Genomic DNA, 26,988 nt, shown 5'->3' with positions numbered 1-26,988 from the left:
CTTTTCGGATGCATAGCTCCTTAAGGACGCGTCAACGACCATATGTTCCTTAACAAAAAATGATCCCCCCTGTGTGACCTATCATTCCTCAAAGTTTGTCGCTGAGGTCCTGGTACACCCTGTATATGCTACGGAAAATTTGATTAATTCGGGAATTATGCATAATGGCCGGGCAATATGCATAATTCCCGCTTCTTTTGGGACATTTGAATAATAAAAGCAAAAATGTTCAAATTAATCAAATTTCCTGGTCATTATGCATATTTTCCAATGCTAAATGGTCATTTTGATAGATCACCTTATTTGAGTTGATTTTCCCGGCAATCTTAAACCCCTTGCACAATAGGCGATAGCGATGCGAGGTGCTACATGGGTTTACAATTTTCCACGCGTGGAAAGTCCACGCATGTACTTTGAAGGCACACTATGTGTCTAGTTTAATAATAGTGGAGCCCTCCGCAGGGGGGAGGGGCGGAACCTACTGCCTCCACGCATACACTTTTCACGCGAGACGAGTTGTCACATGGGTTTACAACTTTCTATGCGTGGAAAGTGTATGCGTGAAACAATAGGTTCCGCCCCCCTGCGGGGGGCTTCACTATTATTAAACTAGACACATAGTGTGCCTTCAAAATACATGCGTTGACTTTCCACGCGTGGAAAGTTGTAAACCCATGTAGCACCTCGCATCACTATCGCCTACTGTGCAAGGGGCTTAAGATTGCCGGGAAAATCTACTTAAATAAAGTGATTTACCAAAATGACCATTTAGCATTGGGAAATATGCATAATGACCCGGAAATTTGATTAATTCTTCTCTATTAATCATTTTGACCAAACAAATTGGGAATAATGCATATTGCCCGGCCATTATGCATAATTCCCAAATCATATTTTCCGTAACATATATATAAACTAGGAGAATTTTTGGCCCTTTGAGTCGCTTAATTTTTGATTATAAATTAAATAAATAATAATAAGAGAAATAGGACCGTTACAATATACAATCAAATTAGAATCAAAGTCATACGGTCCAAGCTTAGATTTTTGACAGCCTTATATTAATTTCCGTGTGTATATACGTATGTCAATTGACGCACAAAAACATCTTATAGATGCACAATGTAGTTAGGAATCAACGTCTGGCGACGTTTGATGTTTCTCGTGTGTATGTTGCAGTTTTGTAAAGAAATCTCTCACTTGAAAACGACCAGATTATGGTCGAAACGTCGTAAGTTTTAATAAAGAAGAATTTTTGGCCAGTTAGGTCGCTAATTTTTTATTATTTTTAATATTTACTGGCGAAGAAAAAATTTTTATTATTTTTATTTAGATTTTTCAGTTAAGTCGTCTAGAAAGTTCTTATTACGAACGTTCTTGGATTTCTGGATTTTGTTTGTTTGCTGATAGACAATTGTCGTTTAGAGTGTGTTTTTTTATGGGTAATTCTGTATTCCCATGAAAGGAAAAAATCGCGAAGTCAGGACAGGACATAACATCTCAGAGCGGAGCAATTTGACTGGGGTCACTTCTCCATAAAACACGTGCGGGGTCCTTTGCTTCTAAATTATTGACATCAAATTATTTCCCCCACAAGACCAAATAACTTTTATCTGAAACATTTTTTTTACCCGACTTCAATTTTCTGAGATATATAACAAAATATTGTTTTAATAATAATGTTAAATATCGTAGAAAGTAGAGACTGGATAAAAAAAATATTTCTGATAAAAGTTGTTTGTTTGTTTTTACATAAAATAAGATGCCGTTAAAAAATATAGATTTCTATTTTTAAAAATAAAATTAATTTTAAAATAACCCTAAAAACGTCCACCAAATAAAAAATAAATAATGCTGTTATGTTTTCCCCCAAAACCAAATAACTTTTGTTTGGAACTTCTTTTTCAGAAATGCTTTGTTTTCGAGATACTTAGGTATGTCAATTTAAAAAACTCGCATTGTATATTAGAATTTAAACACATACAGTATAAAAGATGTTGAAACTCCTTAATTTTATGAAAACTGCGCATTTTCGAAAAAAATACTTCATACAAAAGTTGTAGAGTTTAAATGCATTACATAGTAATAGAGAAACTGTTCCTAATATCGCACCCCATTTTTAAAAACCAAAAATTTGACTGAAAACTTCTATAAGAATATAACTAAACCACGTCATTTTATTCTAGGATTATTGTAATATGATCTCCATGGCATGAATGTGTTCAAAGTTTATTTTAACTATTTTTTCTGAAGAAAAACAAAAAAAGTAGCATTTTTGATATCGAAAAAAGTGTTTCTAATATCGCAACTTTACATATTTTTGTTAAAAATACAAGACACAATATATACTGGAAAAAAACTCAAAGATATCCTCTTTTAACGATTAAGAAAGCCCATGGGGATTTCACGGATTATAAGGTGATGTGGTCAGCGTCTAACATGACCGATTTCTTCTCGGAAAAAGATCTTGTTACTCATTTTACAGGAGGCTGAGGGAGCTTCAGAAATATTCTAGAGGCAGACCAGTTACGAAAAATAGACGGTTTAATGATGTTGTGAGCGCACAACAAATTAGAGATTAAGTATTGCACTTTGCAACTCCGAGTTGCCTCCTATCGGAAATATGACCTTAGCGACGAAGACCGCTGACGCGAAGACCTGCACAAGTTTCGGGAATGACCAAATATGGTCATCCCGGACATCACCTGCCCGTTAGACCTTTGATCGCGATATCAAAAACGCTGACAACCAAGTCAGCAATACCGAGCGGATAAAGCGCCCGCCTTTCCGACGAGCGGCGGGCAGTCGCTAGTTACCATCTTAGCGGACACGTGCGTCCAATTAACTACTCATAAATCACTTACTGAAACGCGAGTGTCGTAACTAAAATAAAGGGAACTGTATCAAAGAGTAAATAAGAAATATATTTGGCTGTTAATGTTATACATCGTGAAGAGTGTTTCTTCTCCGACCCGAGATTCCCGAATCCTGTGCCGACCCTGAGAACAACTCACGGTACCGGCACAACAATGAACATTCCTAGAGGTCTGAATAAGGATTATCGCAAGGAAGAAACATAACCGATTAAAGCATCACAATAATGGTTAACAACAAATATCTCTAATTTAGGAATAAAAATTAGACACAATATCACATTTTTTCATGGCAGAAATTTGTTCTTAATACATATCTTTTTTGCTGTATTAATAACGTAAGACATCTCTTGCAAAATTTCAAAACCTTATTAAAACTATGAACTGCCACGCTACTTTTTATATCACAGTTCTAATTAAAATAAAATAAAAGATCATCCAAAGCAGCGTTGTTCAACAGCTTCTACTGCTCATTGACAAAATGCAACACGTAACAGTCTCAATATCGTAGGGTGCAGAATTAAGAACAAAGGCGATATTAGGTACAGTTCCTCTATTAGTATAACCTTGAAATTTTTAAATGAATACTCCTTTTTTTATTATATATTCAATTCATATAGCTTATCTTGAGAGCTTTTCAAAACACTATAATAAAATATTTTTTTATTAAGTACTTTCCGAATTATCGATCTTGAAAGTTATAGTACTGTCGGCATTAGCATTACTTAAGGTGTACCGAATGAAGGTTGCACGATTGGGTTTACACCTCTTTGTGTGTGTGCGCGCGCGCGCGCGCGCGTGTGTGTGTGTGTGTGTGTGTGTGTGTGTGTGCGTGCGTGTGTGTGTGTCAGCATAGATAAGGACTTTACACACATAAACGCACACGCACACAAAGATCATATATGTAAATCCGACCGCAATCATCACTCGGTACACCTTGGGTAATGCTAATGCTGACGGTACCGTAATTTTCAAGCTTTATAAAGCGTGTGAGAAGTACTTAATAAAAAAATATTTTATTATTCATTAAAAAATTTCTAGGTAATCATTACATGAATTTGATAATGCTATTCAAGGTTATACTAATATTGCTATGTAATGCGTTACTCAAAACTTTACAACTTTTGTATAAAATATTTTCTTAATGCGCAGTTTTGTGTAAAAAAATTGAAGAGTTTCAACACTTTTATTTTTACCTTGTATATTAAAATATTAAATATTAAATATATCAAAAAATTGTAAAATTTTATTATAATATAAAATGTATGTTAAAATACTCGTAACATTATATGTATATTATTTTATAGTTTTCCTTTACAATATGTATATCATTCCATATATATATGTATATATATATATATATATATATATATATATATATATATATATATATATATATATATAAAGAATAGTTAGAAATACAAAATACTACATACATCAATAAAAGGACCTCGCAAACTCTTATGGAAATTAGATTTTGGTAAAATTAGATAAATCTTTGGAAATAAATAGTTTATGTAAAGCTGATCAAAAGTCACAATGGGCAAGATTCACAATAATCGACCGTTTAAGCGCTATTAGCGTTCAAAAGTCAAAATAAGACGTTATGTCAGTACTATTGTAAGACAACAGTAGATTGCAATGGATTATTCTACAGAATCACACAACTAATTTTTTTTGTTAATACAAAAATATGTATTAATGTGAAAAATATGTACATGCATGTATATACACACATATATAAAGCCCGGCTAGCGCCAGTTGAGATATGACAGTGTGCTTAGTTTCGCGGTTATAATTCATATATGTGTGTACACATATGCATGTACATATTTTTTTACATAAATATATATTTTTGTATTAATAAAAAGAATAAATTGTGTGATTCCGCAGAACAATACATTGCAATTGACTGTCCCACAATAGTACTGACATAACGGCTTATTTTGACTTTTAAACGCTGATAGCGCTTAAACGGTCGATTAACGGTTTATTATTGTAAATCTTGCCCATTGTGACTTTTCATCAGCATCACATAAACTACCCGGAAAAAATTTCTCTTACAATGTCTTATATGCTCATATAAGAAGCGATCTTACATGCTATATTGTGATCTGATCATGTATAATCTTGTATGATTATATAAATTTATATATAATTATATTTTACTTACCGATTACCGATTTTATCCCTTGGTTTTTTAAGTGAAAAATCGAGGTTCTGTGTACATCGCGAGCGAGCAATCTCAAAATTTCCGAAAAAACGCCCGGGTAAACCAAGGGATAATGTCGCTGATCGGTAAGTAAAATATCGGAAAAGCGGCAATGACTCAATAGTGTGAAACTCGAGTAGAAAAAGACCGGTTACGACATGTTTAATCCATGAAAACATTTATGCGGTCCGATTTGAAATTAGAGGCATTTAGTTATGATTCAAATTACGAATATCAATTTCATCCGAGAGTAATAATTGGGAAAATGGATCCAATATGTGATCATTGTCAAGCAAAAAAGTTTAAAACTTAAGCATCTAGAATGTGTTATTCATGCGGAAAAGTTAAACTACCGTCTTTAAATCAACCACCCGACACACTCCTTATGTTTGTCCACAATAAGGATATTGAAACACAAATAAAGTCGTTTGAAAAAAAAACGACTCCCGGGCGAAGCCCTGGTAACCAGCTAGTCAATATACATATATTAGGAATTAATATATAAATCTATAAAAGCAAATATTTTTACTATATATTTTAATGCTGTATGGAAATAATTTTTTTATGTAGATAGATATGTTTCCCTAAATATTTTATATGTTTCCTGATTGTATCTTATTTTTGTGTGACATATAATTTGCTTATTTAGAATGTGCTGTTTATATTATCAATTATATTGGACTTCCGGTCGAGGTAGGTAAGCTGGTGGTTAAACCGAAGCGAAGTGTAAAGGAATTAAGCGTTTTTTCTGCTGTGGAACCTCCTCCTCGGGGGAAATATCTGTTTCAGATCGGCGAGAGAAAAGAACTGAGCAATAATATATAACAGTTCAATCGAAATATAGACACCTGACGGGACTGGAGCAAAATTCCACATCCCAACCTTAAAAGTAACCTCAAAGGGCCAGGTGGCAGGTATGTTCGGAATCAGGCCAACATTCACCAAGACATACGCGAGAAGGAAATGACGTAGGAGTGTATGCGCAAATGAGAAGACCGTGAGAGAGCCAACTGCGAGCGAGAATTAGCACGTGAGCAACCCGAATGATCAAACTTCCGAAGTGAGTTCGTAATCTTGCATGGAGAGTGGAAGAAGCGGAGGGAGGGGAGAAGAAAAACAAGAGAGGAGCGTGGAGGAGCAAACCGAAGAGGTTTCGGCAGAGCAGCGAACTGAGTGGTGGCTGCTAAAACACGCGTCAGTAAGCGGCATCAAAAGTGGAAAGGGAGAAACTGATACAACCAAAGGAAACAGGCGAGGAAGAAAGACGAACGCGGAGAGGTTGGGAAGGGAGAGGAAAAGTAGTACAAGCAGTACAATTTCGATAGCGTCGTTGTGGAAGAGGGGTAGAAAGAGTGAGTTAGACAAAAGTAAAGAGGAAGGAGAGAGGACACAGCAGAAATTAAAGAGAAAAAAGACAAGGAAGAAGATACAAGCATAAAAGAAATTAAAAAAGAGGTTAAATCTAACAAAGAAGATAGTGAAAAAGGTTATAAAATGGAAGACATGAAAATACTACTTAAAGGGCACAAGAAATCCATAATAGACTAAATAATCGGGGAGCTAAACAGAAACAAGGAGGATGCAGAGAAGATGTTTGAGGAGTTCAAGAAGGAATTTGGAAGAGATAATGACGAATGAAAATAATGAATTAAAACGGAAGGTCGAAGTTCTAGAAAGAAGATGCGAAGCTTCTGAGAAGAAGGAAAAAAAAGAATATTATAATAAAAGGTGCGAGCGGTAGAAAAGAGAACGTAGGAGAGGTAGTAAAAGATGTGTTTAAAGAAATGGGGTGCGTAGGTTACGAAAAAGGAATAAAGGACGTGTTCGAGATAGGAAAAAGAAAGGAAAAAGCAATTTTAGTAAAAATGGAAAAGTATGAAGACAAGAAGAAACTAATGGAGAAGCAAATGAATCTGAAAGGATCAGGGATTTTTGTTGATGATGATTTAACTATAAAAGAAAGAACGAGACAGAAAGAAATAAGAGCGTGGGCGAAGAATGAGAAGGAGAGAGGCACGACGGTTAAAATAGAATACAATAGAGCATTTAAGAACGGAACAAAGTATGTATGGAATGATGAATGCGGTGAGATGAGAGTAGGGAGATTTTGTGGGGGACAAACGGATAGAAGTTAAGAAGAGAATGAAGGATAGTGGTCTGGATAAGAAAGGGATAAGAATGATTGTGTGGAATGTTGCTGGAGTGAAGAGTAAGGATGAGGAATTTTGGGAATATTTAAATAATTTCGATATAATATAGGCTTAACCAAAACTTGGTTAGAGGAGAAAGATTGGGAGAACTGGTGCGAGAGAATGCCGAGTGGATGGAGATGGATAAGTCAGTGTGCGAGGAGGGAAAACAAGAAGGGAAGAGCGATGGGGGGTATAATCACCGGGGTGAGAGAGGAGCTAGAAGAGGAGGAATATGTAGATACAACAGAAGGCATTCAAGAAACGACGAGTGGAAGAGGAAGAAGGAGAGAAAAATAGAAGAGATTAAGACAGAAAAACAAGAATGGGACTTTATAAATAGAGGAAGGAAGAAAAGAGAAAAGATATGCAAGCAAATTGAGTTAAAGGAGTGGGAAGAATACTTCATGAAAAACCTAGAAGTGAAATAAATCATGGCAGAATGGGAGCAAGAAATGAAGAAGAAGAAGAAGGAGATGCAATTGAACTGACGATCAAAGAGGTATTAAACGAAGTAAAGAAGTTAAAGAATGGTAAGGCAGCACGAGAAGATGGTATAAGAAACGAAGTATAGAAAAGTGGAGATGACAACCTAGTTAGAAATGCGACTGAACTAGTCAAGATAGTATGGGAAGGAAAAGGTTTTCCAGAAGATTGGAGAATGGGGGTGATACCGATATGAAAGAAAAGAGACAGAAAAAAAGTAGAAAGTTACAGAGGGGTAGTACTTACGAGCACGTTATATAAGATATATGCGAACTGCTTAAATACAAAGATTCTAAAGGAGCTGGACGAAAAGGGTGGATGGAGGAGAACACAAGCAGGTTTTAGGAAAGGAAGAGTAACAACAGAAAATATAAAAATATTAAAACATATAATAGGAAAGAGGATCAAAAGAAAAGGAGGAAAATTGTTTGCTTTTTTTGCTGATCTGAAAGCAGCTTTTGACAGATTAAATAGAGAAGAAATATGGGAGATGATGAAAAAGAGAGGAATAAGTAAAGGTCTAATTGATAGAGTGAAAGAGATTTATAGCGAAACTAGATACAGAGTAAAGATAGGCAATAAAGAAACGGAAGAATTTTGGGCTGTAAAAGAAGTAAGACAGGGATGTCCAATTAGCGCGACATTATTTGACATATATATTTCAGACATAGAAGAAGAGATGAAGAAAAATCCTGGTAGAGTGAAGATCGGAAAGGAAAAGATATGGTCGCTAGAATATGCAGATGACATAGTGCTTGTTGCATGCAGAAAATGAAGATATGATGAATATAATGATGATGGTGTTCTACAGGTATATAAAAAGAAAAAAACTAGAGCTAAATACAGAAAAATAAAAAATAATCGTATTCAAAAAGAATAGCGGCAAAGAGAGAAAAAGAGAATGATGGTGGGAAGATATAAGAATTGAAGAAACAAAAGAAATTAATTACTTAGGGTATAAAATATGCAGAAACAACAATGACGAGATGCACATAAAAAATAGAATAAGAAAAGGAAAAATTGCGATGGCATGGATATGGAGTTATGGAGAAAGAAAGTTTAACGCGGATATAATATGGAGAATGAAATTGTTTGATAGACAATTGATAAAGAAAAGGCCAATAATCGAGCAATAATGGATGTTAATTTTTATAATTATTAATCACATATATGTAAACAACGGAACGTTTTGACTTCACCGAGTCTTCTTCAGCCGTAGAATAATCACAATGTAATTCCTAACTAACCATATAAAATTCTTAACCTACAGAGCCACATCACCGTTCGAAGGCTTGACAAATACATACAGGGATATTGTCGTTGCATCTATGAAGTCAAAGGTAAAAACGGAGGTCGTCAGCGAGCAAATTAACATAACTGATTCCTCGTTCGGAGGCGAGAATAAATCGGGTTCGGTCCATAAGAATTGTTGCTTCGTTGTTTTGTCAAGCTTGTGTAGTCAAGGTGTAAAAATAGTTGTCTGAAAGAAAGTTATATGTGACTAAAATGTCGCTAATCTAAGATCTATTAAAACTTACATATATTTGTCAAAATATCTTTTAAAGTGCGATGTAATGCTCTGGCTCGTGTTACTGATGTCAAATGACTGCGCAGATTGTCAGGACGGACAGAGATATAAACAAATAACAGTGTATAGGGAATATAATGTTTTATGTTAGGTAAACCGAAATTTGCTAAGTTTTGTGATTGACCAGCTCGTCAAGTATGCTAAAATATGAATCATCCAGAAATTATGTCTTTATTAGAATTGATCCCATTTTTTTGTTCCTTAATGTGTAACATCTCCGATATGAGTCTCTTATAATAATTCGGTTCTGAATCAAGTATTACTGTACTGTCCCAATCAAAAGTGTGATTATATTTCGTAATGTGTTCGGAAATCACAGAATGTCTAGATGGATCTGTTCTGATATTGTTCTTGTGTTTGTTTAATCTAGTTTTTAGTTGTCGCTTGGTCTGTCCAACGTATGAAGCACTGCAATTCTTGCACGATATTTTGTAGCTTACGTTATTATTTGACATTCCAGGATATGGTCTTTATGTGCCTTGACGAACCTGCCAAGATTATTCAAAACTCTGTATCCCACCATATGTTCATTACTGTTAACTAAATGGGCAGCTTTGTCCGATATGTTTCTTATGAACGGGATAACTAAGAATTTTTTATTCTGCACTGTGTCCTCACTGTGTTGACTTCCTGTTTCAGTTTTTTGTGTGTGTTTAAGTTTGGTGTTAAATAGATATTTTAACCTCAAATTGATTTTTTTTGAAGATTAATTTAAGAGGATACTCATTGTTTAGTAAAATGTCGATAATTTTTTCCAAATTTTTTGTATGATACTTGGGGTGGGACAGTAAAATGGCTCTGTCAACTAAACTAAAAAACTGTACCTATCTTATGGCAATCCGGGTGACTCGAATGGTAAGAAAGATACCTACCGGAGAACGTCTTCTTTTGAAACCAATCTATGTATAAAGTGTTGTCTATAACGTGTAAAGATAAATCTAAGAAACTCAAACTGCGACCATTCTCATATTCTACAGTGAACTTTAATCTCTCATGGTAACTGTTAAAAACGTCTACGATGTTTTTTTATCATTCGGGGGGTGCTGCCATTATAATGTCGTCAACATATCGACGATAGAAAGTCAAAAGCAATCTGATCGATCTCAATGCTGTATTCTCTAGATCCTGCATCACGACGTCAGTAACGATCGGGGATAAGGGCGATCCCATTGGCGCACCATGGGTTTTCCTGGATATCACATTGTTGAAAGTGAAATATGTAGATATTGAAACGACCTCGAGTGCAAGTAAAATCTCTTTTTTTGGTATATTTGTTTTTTTTGTTATGTATCTCTACCGGTTCCTGACCCTTTTGATTGCAAGATCCAGAGGAATATTAGTGAACAACGACACTACATCGAGTGAGACTAATACATCTGAACTGAAAATTTTTTTGTTAAAAAGTTGACTACACAAGCTTGACAAAACAACGAAGCAACAATTCTTATTGACCGGACCCGATTTATTCTCGCCTCCGAACGAGGAATTAATTATGTTAATTTGCTCGCTGACGACCTCCGTTTTTACCTTTGACTTCATAGATGCAACGACAATATCCCTGTATGTATTTGTCAAGCCTTCGAACGGTGATGTGGCTCTGTAGGTTAAGAATTTTATATGGTTAGTTAAGAATTACATTGCGATTATTCTACGACTGAAGAAGACTCGGTGAAGTCGAAACGTTCCATTGTTTACATATATGTGATTAATAATTATAAAAATTAACATCCATTATTGCTCGATTATTGGCCTTTCCTTTATCAATTGTTATATTTATACGAGCGTGCTAGTTTATTTAATTGTTCGATAGAATTATAAAATTAATAATGTTGTATGGAGTAGAGATATGGGGATACAGAGAAAGGAAGGAGGTAGAGGTAGTGCAAAAGAGATACATAAGGCAAAATATGAAGTAAAATATGAAGAGAAAATGAGAAATGATAACGGAAATGTAATTCTAAGAGAATGCTGGAAGGAAAGAAAGGATGAAGAAAGCAGAGTAGATATACAAAATTGGTCGACAGAAAGTAAAGAGAGAAGAGAGTATATACAGAGATGCGGCATGAGCGAGGAAGAACTGATAAGGATAGGAGATGAAGATATTGATTGCATGGTGTCAAGAGACAGAGAAGTAGATATGCAGGAGAAAGAGCAGAAAAAATTGAAAACTCAAAAGCGTGTAAGGATTATAAAGATGTCAAAATAGGATGGCTGCCTAGATATATCAAAGATGGGGTCAGAAAAGGGAAAGAAAAGACAAGCCTAATAACGAGAATGAGGTATGGAAATGAGACAAAAGGGAATATGTATTGGATGAATAAGGAATGGAGAAAATGTAGACTATGCGGGAGAGAAAACGAAGATATGCGACATGTAAGTACGAGATGTGAAAAAGTGGAGAGTTGGAAAGGAAGAATGATTGATATGCTAAGTAACGATGGAGCAGGGTATAGATGGATGAAAGGTTTGAAATAGATAAGATTAGAAATGGAGAAAGAAAAGAGTAAATAGTTCAAATATAAAATTCGTAATATAAGCATTGTTCGAATAGTTTATAAGCAGGATCGTAACAGCGAAATGTAAAAACCGGAAACAGGATTTGACAAATGTATAGTTGTGTAAAGTCTGGCAGGCTAAACTGCTATGTAAGCACCAAGGTGAAGCATTAATAAATACTACTTTTATCAATTATATTCTATAAAGATTAATATAAAAAAAGCTTTAATACTTATGCGTATTAAATATATTTAAAGCGTATTTATTAGTCTGTATATATTTTATGAATGGTTTCACATATTATGTCATTTTGATAATTTATCACGATACGTTGGAAAATATATGAAATAAAGATAGAAAAGACTGAAGAATATAATAGAATTATAGCGCAATATCTCCAAATTGGCGGATTTCTAAAAAAAATTCAAAATTTTATTAGGAAAGAACCCTTTTCTATCGGTTATCGCCAAATTCAATACCAACCTTCCTTTAATGATACTCTATATAAATATATATGTATAACTTATACATTTTTCAAGCAGAAATCAATGGCAAAAATTAGAAATCGGTAAGTCAAAAATCGGAAACTCTTTCACCGATTCTCGCCAAATACATGTATAACTTATACACTTTTCATGCAGAAATCGGTTAGGCAAAAATCGGAAACCCTTTCACCGATTCTCACCAAATTCAATACCAACCTACCTTTAATATATTCTATCCATAAAAAATAATTGTGGAAATCAGAGCAATCACATAGATTTTTTTAAACAGAAATCGGTAACTTTTTTATTATTAGCAATTTTTTGAATTCTATTATATTCCTCAGTTTTTCTACCCCTATTTCATATATAATACTTTAAGATTTGGTTGATTAGGAAAATCTAAACAGGAAAAGTCATTAAGTACGACTCTTTTAAAGAATTTAAAATTTTAGATATCTCAAATTTTTTTTGAAATTAGGTTGTAGCACAATGGTACATAGCCTATGTTTGTTACTCAAAAGGACATAAGCTATCTACCAGTGTAAAAATTATTGGAATCGATTCAGTAGTTTCTAAGATTACCCCGAACAATGGTACAAACTTTTCTCTTTTATATATAATAGTAGAGATAGAGAAGTAGATTAATATATTTATTTATAAGAACTATAAGATATATATTATATAACAGTTTTTTTCACGAATTATTTCAGGTAATTTCACTGTTTATAAAAATATTTAATAAAAATTATATAATGTCAATTAGAAAAAATTAAGTATTTATGCAAAATTAGAAAAAAAAGAAAACTTAAAATAACATAAGCAATGAAAAGTGCCGTTTTCGATCGAAGCAGATCTTGCTTAATAATATTTCACAATATCAATTATTATTATTAAACATATTTTTCAATTTTTTAAATTGCGTGCCAATATGGACTTTGTTGGACTTAAACCGCAATTGTGTAAACTGAAGCTAGAAATAAACTATTTACAAAGGCGTGCGCCAAACAAGTACATTTAGGCAATATGTTTCCAAATTGTCCATTACAATATCTGCTAAGATTGCAGAGAATGGAGAGCCCATAGGGCTATCGAAAATCTGTTCATAAACCTTGGCCATTAAAGCTGAAGCTAGTAGAACTTAAAATTAGGTCGATAGCATAGAGAAACTGTGGTAAAGTGAATTCGGTTTTTTTAAGAAATACTGTGCCATCTATCCTCAATGCCCTTTAAACCTAGATCTTTCGGAATGCTGGTAAAAAGTGCTGTAACATCCAGTGAAACGAGCACATGGTCGGTGTTAATCGATTTATTCTCTATCATTCTTGCGAATGACCAACTATTTTTGATATAGGATTTAGGTCTACGCAAAGAATCATGCAAGACAGCATGTAAAAAGCTGACTATGTTGTACGTTGGACTACACACTGCAAAAACTACAATAAAGTAAAGGAAAGCCTGATTTATGAAACTTCGGGAGCCCATAGCAACGTGGGAGGTTGCCGTTTGTACATTTTAACCTGTAATAAGTAGGATCGTCAATAACGCCAATATCGCTCCACGATTTTACGAGTTGATTGAGCTTTAATGTCAATTGCTTAATCGATAATACCTAGATTGCAACTAAATCATACACTTGACGTTTTCAATAACTACCATCCACGGCTTAAATTCACGCACAAAATTGAAAATAACGGCTTGCTCCCGTTTTTAGATACTACGGTTATTAGAGATGGAGACCGGCTAATTTAGTATTAGTATTAGTATTAGGATTAGATTATCGGTACATTACCATATTTCGGTGACTCGCGCGAAACGTCGGCAGGTCGCTCGGATCTCGGATCGATATCGATATTTCCGCGACTCACCAATCGATGCTGCCCTCGCACACCCTACGAGGGCACCCGCCAAAAGGGACAAACTGCTCGCTTGCGGCACATTATAGGACTCACTCGCGAACTCACTCATCGTCAATACGTTGTAACACGCTCATCGCTAAACGGTTTCGGGATGTACACTCCCTCGTGCACGCTTGAACCTACGGAAGGCTGAATCCGAAAGTGCGATCTCGCCTGCCTTGCTGCCTTGCCGCGCCGCTCTGCTCTGCTTGCTTCTGCCTGCCTGCTTGCTCTGCCTGTGCTCTTAGCCCGCTTGCTGCATGTGCCTGCCTAAGGACGGACGAATCCCTCCACGTGACGACGGCCGACCGAAAGGTGAGTCGCTTAACAAATTCGCTTTCGTTTATTTCGCTTAATTTCGCGTCGAGGAGACGACACACACCTCCTCTGGTCCTTCGAACGATATTCAGACCAACTCGCAACCGGGGCCTAACACCCCCCCGAGACAGTAGTTGACTTTAAAATTCCAATTTTTGACGTAGAACTACGTCTTTCCCGGAGGGTGAGGAGTAACTTCGGGTGCAGGACTGCAACGTTTTCTTGCAACGTTTTCTTTTTCTCGAAAAGTATTAAAGAAAAATATACTTTATTATAGTGTTTTTGAAAGCTTTCAATGTAATTTTAAAGAATTATATATGAAATAGGGGTAGAAAAAACTGAAGAATATAATAGAATTAATAAAAATTGTTTTATTTACTTTATCATTGTCTAAAAAAAAATCATCGAAAATTAAAAAAATGAGTTGGAATCCATCTTACATCTGACAAATCATCAACTACAACACTGGGTGGATCATGTATTGATATGGTGTTCATAAGACACATTAAAAATTTTAAATGCAAAAAATATATCAGTTATTTCTCATATCACAAACCAATAATGATAATAACTGAATATAATGATAATGGAAATTAAAGGTAATATTTAAAAAAGGGCAATGACAAAGATGGTACATCGTAAGGATTGGAATGGAAAAGTAAAGGTAAGTAAACATAATTAATTATATAAATTTGAAAGTAAAATAACTTAAAAAAAAAGATAATTAAATTAGTTTTTTAAAAGTAGAGAAAAATAGATAAATTAAAAAATATAAAAAAACTTAAATAAAAGGTAAGGATAAGAAAATGGAGGGGTTTTTAGTGGGTAGGCGATGGATGGTAGTATTTTATGCGATGTATCTCCATTGAATCCCACACATCCAGGAGTACGGGCTCCAGGATGTCTTGTCGCTCTAGAAAAGAAAATCGGAAGGTAATTGCCTTGGCAAGAATTAGAAGATTGTCACTTTTAGAGGGGCTTAACGAAGATTTTCCCCTCCAACGCAAATAAAAAAAAAAAAGGAAGAAAGATATTTTTTTGCTTATATATAACTTAAGAATTTTTTAAATTAAAGAAAAGAAACACAAATATGCAAATTAATCAATTCATTATATGTTAATAATTTGAAAAATTTCTTATAAAAAAAATTTATGAACAAAAAAAATTAAACAGGCACAGTTGTTACTGTGCATCGAGTCTGTGTCCGACATCGTGCGAGAGAGAAACGTTAATTGTGCGAGAGAGAAAGGTAGTGGAGCCTAATCGTCCGCAATGCGCATACGCAGATATCGATAACCATGTAGCAGACGATGTATGGCGCATGCGCATTGCGAACGATTAGGCTCCACTACCTTTCTCTCTCTTACAATTAACGTTTCTCTCTCGAACGATGTCGGACACAGGATCGTTCCACGGGCGATATATCACGGACTCGATGCTAAATGCCTCTTCCAGTTATATATGGGGCATTCCACGTCAATTCGCAAGGGGTCAAACTTCGACCTTTTTATTTTTGATGGCCGCTCGTTTTTTAACAGGTCTTTACGAGTATTAGATCCCTGTTAAATCGTTTCTATAATAAATGTAGCGTTTCCGAAATAGAGCCTGCGCAAAATGAGGACTGCAAAATTTTCAATGAATTTTTTCGCCTATTAGACAACATCTAAGAAAAAAATTCATTGAACATAAAATACGCTATTTAAATCATTGTTTAAAAAAAAATTATCCCAAATTTTTATAATAATGATTTTAAACTAATAAAGTAAAAAAACACACAAAAATTTGAATATCTCAAAAATCCCATTTTCTATTTTTTTGAAATTTATAGGGAATATTCTAGGGAGTATTAGAAAAATTTTAAGACTAGTTGGAAGTTGCGCAGAATTTTTGGGAATTTTTTATAAATTTTTTTGTGAGGCAATAGTAATATTTGACTCACAAAAGTGTAGTTAAAAACGCGTTTCAGACAATTCTGAATCGATTTAGATATACTTTTTTACTAAAGCATGATGAAGATCTCGGCATAGCACACGACAATTGCGATGAATAGTGTGGGAAAGGCGAAAAAAATAGATTTATGAGGAAGTTTAATTCAATAAGTACGTTGGTTTAAGAACATATTACTTATAATTTTATTATTTTGTGCTCAGTATAATCATTCGAAAATGAGTAATCTTTAACAATTAATTTATAATTTTTGGTATGACTTGGTATGACGCAGTGGACACGTTGAGTCTGAGGTATTCTTTTTGTTTGATCGTACCGACCTGTCAAAAATTCGGCGGCAATTAAGTATTGGGACAAAAAAAATTATGAAATTGCCGCCGAATTTTTGACAGGTCGGTACGATCAAACAAAAAGAATACCTCAGACTTAACGTGTCCACTGCGTCATACCAAGTCATACCAAAAATTACCAGTTAATTGTTAAAGATTACTCATATTCGAATGATTCTACTGAGCACAAAATAATAAAATTATAAATAATATGTTCTTAAACAAATGTACTTATTGAATTAAACTTCCTCATAAATCTATTTTTTTCGCCTTTCCCACACTATTCATCGCAATTGTCGTGTGCTATGCCGAGATCTTCATCATGCTTTAGTAAAAAAGTATATCTAAATCGATTCAGAATTGTCTGAAACGCGTTTTTAACTACACTTTTGTGAGTCAAATATTACTACTGCCTCACAAAAAAATTTATAAAAAATTCCCAAAAATTCTGCGCAACTTCCAACTAGTCTTAAAATTTTTCTAATACTCCCTAGAATATTCAAATTTTTGTGTTTTTTACTTTATTAGTTTAAAATCATTATTATAAAAATTTAGGATAATTTTTTTTTTTAAACTATGATCTAAATAGCGTATTTTATGTTCAATGAATTTTTTTTCTTAGACGTTGTCTAATAGGCGAAAAAATTCATTGAAAATTTTGCAGTCTTCATTTTGCGCAGGCTCTATTTCGGAAACGCTACATTTATTATAGAAACGATTTAACAGGGGTCTAATACCCGTAAAGACCTGTTAAAAAACGAGCGGCCATCAAAAATAAAAAGGTCGAAGTTTGACCCCTTGCGAATTGGCGTGGAATGCCCCATATATTCTATTCTAATAGACGTAGTTCTACGTTGTGCGGCACAGTTGATACTATGCCTGTTTTTTTGTAGATATGTGAACGACATTTTCGCGATAATACCTAGATTGCAACTAAGTCATACACTTGACGTTTTCAATAACTACCATCCACGGCTTAAATTCGCGCACGAAATTGAAAATAATGGCTTGCTCCCGTTTCTAGATACTACGGTTATTAGAGATGGAGATCGGCTGTTGAGGATAGAAATCGAAATTCCGTTCGCGAGAGAGGAATTGTTGGGTGCCGTATCTCTTTCAACGGCCCTGATCGCAGAGGCTAAGATCTCGATCTGAGACAACGACCCTGCCACGAAGCGTCGCCCAATAGTTCTTCACTCCCGTTCAATTTATGCGAACTCATGCGAGTCATGCGCACGCGTTCATGTAATCCGCAACGCGGTTCGATCACGGATCGATACGATTCGTCCCCCTCTGTAACGCACACGGCGTCCCCGCCAAGCCATCCTCAAGCCGGACAATGATTGTCTCCGCGAAGAAGCAGAATCGTCACAGAACTCGAGCCGATAGGTCGACAAACCGTTCGCCGCGACCAGCATCCTCGATCGATCGCCGCGCGAAACGAAGGTCATACGCTCCACCAGCCGTATTCAACGGGGAAGTGGACGACCTTAGTGAGCGAGAACGTGATTCTCCTCACCGACTGCGACTTGTCGAATCAAGCGCTCGTCTCTGAACGTGGCTTCTCGCCGCGAGACACCGCGAGTTCGTACACGGTACTCTCTAAGCCATCCGCTCGGTGAGATCACACATCTCACACTGCCTATGAAGGAAAACTTTGTATTTCTGCTGTAATTAAATATTATACCAACAACGAAACGATTGCTATAAATTCGTCAACACTCCTCGCCGATCTCAGGACCGCGCTTCGCGCCTTTGTCAGGGCGGACAATCAAGAGATCCTTGATTATCGTATCCAGGATCGAAACGCTTTGCGGGTCGGAAACACCAGGCTACCAATCAATAACACAGGTGGCACTCCGAATTTCGGTTACTCGCACTTCTGCTGACTCATCGACTCCGAAAGTTCGAGAACATTCCTCACCGCGAACGCACTTCCGGTTCTAGCACGTTCTCAGATGCGGACTCCGGCAAACCCTTCGTGTCCCAAGGCTTCCTTGGGCGAACACGAAACACCGGCTAATTACTAATGTAGGCGCCGAATTGATGTATTATAAGTAGATGTATTGTAGGCGCCGATTCGTGATATATGGCTCCACCTGTCGAATGAGATTGACGCGACAGGATCCGATTTAGAGTAACGCGACAGTGTGAGAAGATACTCCGCACGGTCTGCCGCGATCCGAAGGACCGAGATCGGGCTGCCGGTATTAATTAATATCCTAATACTCGCGAGGGACTGCCGAGTCGGATTGTGTCGAGACGTAGCTATAAGTGGAGCGCACGAGATATTAGTGAAACGGAGCAAGCGGTAAAACTATGTAAATCGAGCGAATATAATAAACGGAGCAAGTCATTTTTCTGTATGTGCTGTTTGATTTATTAACAATTGCCTACAGTTTATCAGAAGTGGGATGAATCGGCGTTGTTAAAAGAACATATAATCGAGTTGTTTTTTTTGGACTAATACGTATCAGGACTAATATCGATATTGATCATCTGAGAACGTGCTAGAACCGGAAGTGCGTTCGCGGTGAGGAATGTTCTCGAACTTTCGGAGTCGATGAGTCAGCAGAAGTGCGAGTAACCGAAATTCGGAGTGCCACCTGTGTTATTGATTGGTAGCCTGGTGTTTCCGACCCGCAAAGCGTTTCGATCCTGGATACGATAATCGGTAATCAAGGATCTCTTGATTGTCGACGTCAGTAGGATGAACCGGGAAACGATAGAGGCGTTATCAATCAATGATCTGCGGGCGCACGCAGCGCGCTTAAAGCTCGACACGAAGGGATCACGTGCAAACATTTTCGACACCGTTGTGAATCATTACGAACCAGTAGGATGGCCAGAGGCGAACTCCAAAGATCTTTTGAAAGAAAATAATAATGTGCCCCTCCTACCCCTGAATAATGTAGCGATTATAGAGAGACGCGAGATGACAGATGATCAGTCATCTACCTCGACTCCGTTTTCCGGAGTAGAGATTCCTCAAGACCGTACGAATGCTAATACGATCCCGAACATTCAACAGGTGGTGGAAACAGTGATGCGGGCTTTGCGACAAACATCGTCGTCCCCACCGGTGAGCTTGACCCGCCGGGATTCAGATGACGCAAGCATTTTGATGCGAAGCGGAAGTGGAGCATCAAATATGTGGCAAAGCGTGAAGTGTGCTGAGAAACTGATTCCAACTTTCTCGGGTAAGGAAGACGAAAACGTACTGAGATGGCTGGAGAGAATCGCCAATATCGCGCGGATATACCAATTTGGCGATGAGGTCTTGTTGCTTGCTTCCGTGAGTCAGTTAAAGGAGCGCGCTTTGAATTGGTATAATCGACAGCCGCTCGAATCAGTGTCGACCTGGGAAGAATTTAAATTCCAATTGAGGCGGTATTTCGAGAGAAAAGAGTCCTATGCCGCAACGTTAGCGCGAATCAGCGCCCGCGTCTGGAAATCTCACGTCGAGAAGTTCATCGACTATGCTGAGGCAAAATTAAATCTCATGCAATTATTAACGCTGTCAGAAAAAAGAGAAAATTGAGCTCTTGGCTGACGGTGTAAAGGATTTCGGCGTGCGGAGACTCGTATTGAACACGTGGATCGATAACGTTCCCGATTTTATCGATCACGTGCGTCGAATCACAGAGGACAACGTTATTATGAAGAGAGGGGAGCCGCCCAAGTACGCTGCCATGAGGACTGACGGCCAGAGTACATCGTCGGAAATAAAATGTTTCACTTGCAAGAAGCCCGGTCATTTGTCAAAAGATTGTCGATTCGCCGCGGCAACCTGTTTCAGGTGTGGACAAACAGGGCACAGGAGCAATAGTTGCCCGAGAAGGGAGGGCAGCCGAGCAGCCACGTTAAACCACTTGGAGGAGGAACGAGCGGCGCACATGGCTGCTCCGTCATCGACAACTCCGTTGCGGCCGAGCAAGGACGTCTTGCAGATCGGGGTGGAATCCGGAGCGAGGCCATGTATTGTAATTCGTAGAGCATGTAACGATAGAATAGCCATTCGCGCATTGATTGATACGGGTATTCCGGTTAATTTAATTAAAAAATCGGTATATGAGAAATTATTTGGTAATCGCGAGTTGCTCAAGGTTAAAAAAGAAAGTGATTATAAGGGAATCAACGAGTCGCCCATATTGATTTTTGGTAAAGTGTACGATCAGATTACGCTTGATAGCATAAGGGATACATGGTTCGACATTGCTCTTTTAGTAGTTGACGACAAAACGATGCGCTACGACGTCATTATTGGGCGAGAGTTTATTAATAATTCTGGTCTAAAGTTAACCTATCATAAAGGCAGTTTCGCGTTTGAACTTGTTGACGACCTTGAGCAGTTCGCGCAGGATCTGTTGTCTATAAACATAGTTGAAAATAGAGAACCCCGCGATGTTATTGTCGAAAGTTTAAACAAAGATCTGAGTTTGAGCGATCAACGCAATTTATTGGAGACTTTTGCGGAGGTAGATAATATGAAAGTCGATAGAATAGAAACTGATGATAAAATTCAAGATTATGCGTTGAAGGCTAGTCCGCTGCAGGCGCTGCTTAAAAAAGATGTGTCATTCGCGTTTGACGAGCAATGCGTACAAGCGTTTCGGGGTCTTAAGGAGGAATTGGTGACGTCGCCTGTATTATGTATAGTCCCTCGGCGGAAACAGAACTGCATACGGATGCTAGTAGCCACGGTTTCGGTGCGATTTTGCTGCAAAAGCAACCTAATGGCCGTCTGGGCCCGATAGCGTATTTCAGTCGTGCTACCACGGACGTCGAAAAGAATTACCACAGTTATGAACTGGAGACATTGGCCGTTGTTAGGGCTGTCGAACGTTTTCACGTGTATTTGCAAGGTGTTAACTTCCGAATCGTAACTGATTGTAATTCGTTCGTATTAGCTATGAAGAAGATCAACATAAATCCGAGAATAGCGCGGTGGAGTTTAACTCTACAAAATTATAAATTCGAGTTAATACACAGGGCATCGGGTAAAATGGCGCACGTGTATTGCCTGAGTCGTTTTATCGCGAATGTAAATATAATCTCGATGGAGGACGAATTAATGTACAAACAGTTGGCTGACCCTAGAATCAAAGAAATAGCGGAAGAACTGGAAACCAGGGAAGCATAAGTACTTCGTGTTGATGGAAGGCTTGGTTTTTCGTAAGAGTGTAGATAAAAATTTATTCGTTGTTCCTGAAAATATGATCAATAACGTTATACGCATCTATCACGATAAAATGGGACACGTCGGTATAGATAAAACGATACACTTACAGATCACTATTGGTTTCCATGCCTTAAATTGCGTGTTAAACAATATATCGAAAACTGCGTTAAGTGTTTAAGTTTTTCGTTGGCGGAAGGGGAAACCCGAGGGAGAGTTAGGGATCGTCGAGAAAGTGGCTGTACCATTTCACACCCTGCACATTGATCATTTCAAGCCGTTGGAAACCGCCGCATACAAATACAAGTATATCTTGGTGATGGTGGATGCTTTCACCAAATTTACTTGGCTTTATGCAACTAAAACTACTAACGTGGAAGAGGTAATAAAATCTCTAAGTAATCTTTTTGATTTATTTGAAATTCTGGAAAGAATTAGAAGTGATCGGGGAACGGTCTTTTCTTCGGGGAATTTCGCTCAGTTCCTAGGCGAAGGAAAGATTAAACACGTCATGGTAGCAGTTTCGTCCCCGTGGGCAAACGGGCAGGTTGAAAGGGTCAATTGTTTTTTAAAATCGACATTAGCGAAAATGTGCGAAAAGCCAACCGACTGAAAAAGCGAGTTAGGAGCTGTACAATTTGTCATCAACAATACGTTCCATAGATCAATCGATACTACACCGAGCAAATTATTGTTAGGGTACGATCAGCGTCGGAAATCTGACAACGAGTTGAGAGAACTAATCGATAAATTAACGCAAGTAGACGTAAATATTGAGCGAGAAAGAGCGGAACTGCGAGACTCCGCACAAATATCGAACCGAGCCGTGCAAGAGTACAACAAGGTGCAATACGATAGGAAACATAAAAAGCCGACGCGATATAAAGAGGGAAATTTTGTTCTCGTTAGAGTTTTGCAGCATAAACCGGGCATAAATCAGAAATTACTACCAAAGTATAAAGGTCTGTACCAAATTAGGGCAATTTTTAATAAAAATAGATTTGTAGTGACGGACATACCGGGGTATAATCTCACATCAAAACCAATGAATACAATTCTTTCGTCGGACAAAATAAAGCCGTGGATAAAAATAAACGAAACTGGTATTAATCCTGAGAATGTAAGCGATGACTAGGCGTAAATAGATTGTAATCAAGATAATTGACGAATGTAAGGAAACAGATAACACGACGAGTATCTCTGTATAGATAAACATGAACGTATTTATTAATAAATTATTGGACATAGTTCGAGGACGAACTAAAAGGTCAGAATGGCCGAAGCTGTAGGCGCCGAATTGATGTATTATAAGTAGATGTATTGTAGGCGCCGATTCGTGATATATGACTCCACCTGTCGAATGAGATTGACGCGACAGGATTCAATTTAGAGTAACGCGACAGTGTGAGAAGATACTCCGAACGGTCTGCCGCGATCCGAGGGACCGAGATCGGGCTGCCGGTATTAATTAATATCTTAGTACTCGAGAGGGACTGCCGAGTCGGATTGTGTCGAAACGTAGCTATAAATGGAGCGCACGAAATATTTGTGAAACGAAGCAAGCGGTAAAACTATGTAAATCGAGCAAATATAATAAACGGAGCAAGTGATTTTTCTGTATGTGCTGTTTGATTTATTAACAATTGCCTACACTAATTGGTACAGGAAACCGATTTTTTCAGGTCGTTATATTAATTACTTTCCCAACCATCCGTTCAATTATAAAATTAATATAATAAGTAGCCTCCTTGACCGTGCAATCTTATTGCCGAATAAGCGCTTCCACAGATCTAACGTTGACATTATTAAGAAAATTTTCTTGAATAACTTGAATAACTGTTAGATTAAAAATGTTGATATCTATATTATTATTATAAAGAGACAGAGTTTGTCTGTTTAATTGTTTGTCCTCGATGATCTCGGAAACCAATGGACCGAATTTTTACCAAACGTATATGAAATAGGGGTAGAATTTCCCGGGAAGTGCTATAGGGTGTATAGTTTTTTGTTACCGATCTTCTGGAAACCGGTTTTTCTAATTTCTTCAATTTTTCGGGAAATGATTGACGGAATCTTAAAGAATTGTATATAAAACAGGGGTAGAATTTTCCGGGAAGTGTCATAAAGTATATAATTTTTTGTTGCCGATCTTTTTGAAAACCGGTATCCGAAATTTTTCCAATTTTTGGGGAAATAATTGACTGAATTTTGAAGAATTGTATATGTTACGGACAATTTGATTAATCCGGTCATTATGCATAATGGCCGGGCATTATGCATAATTCCCGCTTCTTTCGGGACATTTGAATAATAAAAGCAAAAATGTTCAAATTAATCAAACTGACCGGTCATTATGCTTAATGCCCACAGACAAGTGGGAAATGTGATTAACATATTAAAACTAAAAAGAATGGCAGTCTGTCTATAATTTCAACTTTCTTACTTACAATGAGTTCATGCACTAAAATATTTTATATTTTGTGTTTAAACATAATTTATAATCGACAAATTAATAAATTATTTGGTAAATGTGCAGAATAGTGGCCTTTTCACCGATTTTGTTGAACTTAGGCTTAATCGACGCGTTTTTGCACAAAACGACCGAATCTGGCAGAAAAAAGTGTCGCTCTGCCCCGCGAAGCGAGATATAGGTTAGTGACGCGCTTTAAACAGTTAAATACTTTTAAAACGCGCCATATAACCTATGTATGTTAGTGACGCGCTTTAAACAGTTAAATACTTTTAAAGCGCGTCATCTAACTTATGTAGGTTAGTGACGCGCTTTAAACAGTTAAATACTTTTAAAGCGTGTTACTAACCTACATAGGTTAGATAACGCGCTTTAAAAGTATTTAACTGTTTAAAGCGCGTCATTAACAAGCCCTTTGCACAATAGGCGATAGCGATAGCGACAGCGACAAAGTTGCGAACAAAGGTATAGCTTTGTTGGCAACCTTGTCGCTGTCGCTATCGCTATCGCCTATTGTGCAAGGGGCTTAAGATTTCCGGAAAAATCAACTCAAATGAGATGATTTATCAAAATGACCATTTAGCATTGGGAAATATGCATAATGACAAGGCAATTTGATTAATTCTTCTCTATTAATCATATTGACCAAACAAATTGGGAATTATGCATAATGCTCGGCCATTATGCATAATTCCCAATTTATCAAATTGCCCGTAACATATATAAAACAGGGGTAGAATTTCCTAATAAAGGGGTTACCGATTTCTGTCTAAAAAAAATCTACGTAATTGTTCTGATTTTTGCAAATTTTGAGATATCGATCTAATTTTTATGGATAGAATATTATTATATTAAATTTCAAGAATCGGTGGAAGGGTTGCCGATTTTTGCTTAAAAAATGTGTAAGATTTTTGCTTAAAAAGTGTGTAAGTTATACTGTCTTATTTGTCATCTTATATGGAGTATCATTAAAGAAAGGTTGTTTCGAATTTAGAGAAAATCGGTGGAAGGGTTACCGATTTCTGCTTGAAAAGTGTATAAGTTATACATGTAATTTTATATAGAGTATCATTAAAGGAAGGTTGGTATTGAATTTGGCGATGATCGGTAAAAGGGTTCTTTCTTTATAAAAATCAAAATGACATATAATATGTGAAACCAGAAGCTTATAATGACAAGAGAGTGAATTGATAGCAGGTCAGCTTAGTAATTTCACAAACAGTTTTTATGGAAAATCAATGCATCAAACTTCGTACTGATTGTATTGATTTTCTTAGTACATGAGAAACGTCATTTGTCGGCGACACGTTTTATATAAATGCTTTGCATTTCGAGACATTTCGTATTTTCATAAGACAATTTATAAGTTATTATGAATATTTGTCGGCTAGGCGAACAGTATGGAAAGAAATAAAGTGAATAATAAGTTTAAGTATTTCTATTCGAACTGAGTAAAGTGTTGTGGTAAAGCTCTTTCGACATATGATGTTCTTGAGATTATTGATATTTAAAAAATAAGGAGAGAGAAATTTAAAAGAAAGTAATGAACGGAGAAGATAAAAATATTAAAAAGAAAGAAAATAAAAAGGAAAGGTGTATAGTTTTTTGTTACTAATTTTCTGGAAACCGGTTTTTCTAATTTTTCGGGAAATAATTGACCGAATCTCAAAGAATTATAGATAAAACAAAGGTAGAATTTTCCGGGGAGTGCTATAAATTTGTTACCGATCTTTTTGGAAGCCGGTTCCGAAATTTTTTCAATTTTTCGGGAATTAATTGACCGAATCTTAAAGAATTGTATATGAAGTAGGGGTAGAATATATATATATATTTTTTTTTTTCGGAGAGCGTTATGATGTGTACAGTTTTTGTTACCAATCTTTTTGGAAACCGGTTTTTTTTAATTTTTCCAATTTTTCGGGAAATAATTGATTGAATCTCAAAGAATTATACATGAAGTAGGGGTAGAATTTCCCAGGGAGTGCTATAAAGTGTACTATTTTTTGTTACCGATCTTTTTGGAAACCGGTTCCGAATGACCGAATCTCAAAGAATTGTACATAAAGTAGGGGTGAAATTTCTCGGGGAGTGCTATAAAGTAAGTATATAATTTTTCGTCACCGATCTTTTTGGAAACCGGTATCAGAAGTTTGACGAATTTTTCGGGAAATAATTGATCGAATTTTAAAGAATTGTACATAAAACAGGGGTAGAATTTCCCGGGGAGTGCTATAAACTGTATAGTTTTTTGTTACCAATTTTTTTGGGAACCGGTAGAATGAGAGAGAGAGAAAGAGAGAGAAAGAGAAAGAGAAAGAGAGAGAGAGAGAGAGAGAGAGAGGGGGGGAGAGGGAGAAGGAGAGGAAGAGGGAGAGGGAGAGGAAGAGGGATTGATTGATTGATTGAGCTTTATTAGCCTTCTCGGCTATTTACATAACTCGGTTTTTCCTTAAGGGGGGATTCTGGTTTAGGAGGCTAGAAAAAAGGAGAATTTTATGAATTTTTTTTATTGACAATAATG

At 36.6% G+C, this 26,988-nt stretch overlaps 1 protein-coding gene across 1 annotated transcript in view; it reads right to left on the bottom strand.

Annotated features, from left to right (window-relative positions):
- LOC139817702 (uncharacterized) overlaps positions 1 to 26,988 on the bottom strand; it is a 214,246-nt gene that overhangs the window by 49,327 nt on the left and 137,931 nt on the right. The gene's annotated exons all lie outside the window — the stretch shown is intronic.

The sequence above is a fragment of the Temnothorax longispinosus genome, chromosome 8 (assembly GCF_030848805.1).
Source record: "Temnothorax longispinosus isolate EJ_2023e chromosome 8, Tlon_JGU_v1, whole genome shotgun sequence".
NCBI classification, from domain to species: domain Eukaryota; kingdom Metazoa; phylum Arthropoda; class Insecta; order Hymenoptera; family Formicidae; genus Temnothorax; species Temnothorax longispinosus.
This window is presented reverse-complemented; position numbering and strand designations above follow the sequence as displayed.